The 1,733-nt window shown below is 35.3% G+C and overlaps 1 long non-coding RNA gene across 1 annotated transcript; it reads left to right on the top strand.

Annotated features, from left to right (window-relative positions):
• The first annotated feature begins 536 nt into the window (after positions 1–536).
• Positions 537–1,519, top strand: LOC149265610 (uncharacterized). The gene is made up of 3 exons (XR_016251817.1): positions 537–684; positions 1,175–1,246; positions 1,452–1,519. It is a non-coding gene; the product is annotated as an uncharacterized LOC149265610 (long non-coding RNA).
• Positions 1,520–1,733: the final 214 nt, after the last annotated feature.

Genomic DNA, 1,733 nt, shown 5'->3' with positions numbered 1-1,733 from the left:
TTACAAAGGTACAGTGTCAAGAATTTTAAATATCCGTGAAGCCTCTAGAGTTGTTAATGATGTTTTTGTAGGGATGAATGTTTTAATATCACCTTTCTTTTTAAAACTAATCTTCTTTTGACATTCAACTTCCATGAGATCTTTGTAAATATGCATAGGACAAGATGATCAGTTATGCTTTTCTGTGGCTTATCTTCATCTGTTTGGTGCATCTTTGGCATCTAATCAGTGCGTTATTTAACATATGATTTTATGCAGCTTATTAAACTAGAATTTGAAAAAATATACTACCCATACTTGTTGATCAGCAAGAAACGATATGCTAGGTTGTTGTGGACAAAGCCAGATGCTTATGACAAAATGGATACTAAAGGTGACAAACCTGATCTTCTTGTTTCAAAGACAGGCCTTAGTGTTTGTGAAGGCTCAAAATGCTCTTAGAAAAATAATTTATTTGATGACTTCTTAATTATTAAATATTCCTGATCTTTTAAATATTCCATATCAACAGGGATTGAAACAGTGCGAAGGGACAATTGCCTGCTGGTGAAGAACTTGGTTACATAGTGCCTTCACAAAATACTCATTGATCGTGACATACCTGGTGCAGTGCAGTATGTCAAGAACACTATTTCTGACTTGTTAATGAACAGAATGGATTTGTCACTTTTGGTGATAACTAAGGTGAGAACAATGAATCCTTCTGCATGTTTATGACCAAATTTGTTTGACCATTTGTTACTTTTGAAATGGAGAAAATATGATAGGGGGAAGACGAGATTTACATTGCGAGCAAGTCACTTATTACATATTCCTGGTTTCAAGTGTTAGAAGTATATACTATATACCTAGTTAGGGTAGGCCATGGAAGTTTCCTTTTTTAGTCTGTCATGTTTCTTCTCCCTACATTTTGTACTTGGAAGGGATTCAGTCAATATTTACTGCTAGCAATGGGAGGAAGAAGTTTCAAGGGAGGCTCTTATACAATTTAAGAGAATAAAAACATGACAATATATAATATATCTGCATTTCTAATCTCATCCTGAGAAAAATTGATTATTGTTTAGCTGTGGTAGAAACAGATGTTTGCACGTCATATCCTTTATCAAGGCTATCAGCATATTCTTAAGGGCATTGTTGTTTGCCTATGCTAACAATCTCTTTGTTGAGTCAGGGTCTGACAAAGACTGGAGATGACTATGCAGTCAAGGCAGCACACGTGGAACTAGCTGAGCGCATGCGAAAGGTAAATACTGGAAATAACTTCTCAGAACAAGTATAATGAATGGTGCAATGCCTTCTGGTTCCATTTCAATCCTATCTCTCTATTTTTATTACTGCAGTGCATCTAAAGACTCTTGTAATATTTTTCTTTTCATTGTCAATGAGTCCATTGTTGGATTTTTTAAATTGATGTCGTGTTTTAAAGCCAAGTTGCCCATGGTTTACAGAGGGATGCTGCAACTGCTCCAACTGTGGGTGATCGTGTTCCATATGTCATCATAAAGGTTGCAAAAGGTGCCAAGGTAATAATTAACCCCTTCTATGCTCAGCATAAGTTTCGATATTGCACTAAAAAATGGTTATTTTAATTATTTTGTTATGTTTTATTTGGAGGCATAATTTACAGAGGGATTATGGATATAATGACTAATGTGTTTACTTGGGCTCAGGCATATGAGAAATCTAAGGATCCAATTACGTACTGGAGAATAACATCCCTATTGATCCAC

Source organism: Pinus tabuliformis, chromosome 6 (assembly GCF_031772625.1).
Source record: "Pinus tabuliformis cultivar Carrire ecotype Pingquan chromosome 6, CPIR1, whole genome shotgun sequence".
In the NCBI taxonomy this organism is placed as follows: domain Eukaryota; kingdom Viridiplantae; phylum Streptophyta; class Pinopsida; order Pinales; family Pinaceae; genus Pinus; species Pinus tabuliformis.
This window is presented reverse-complemented; position numbering and strand designations above follow the sequence as displayed.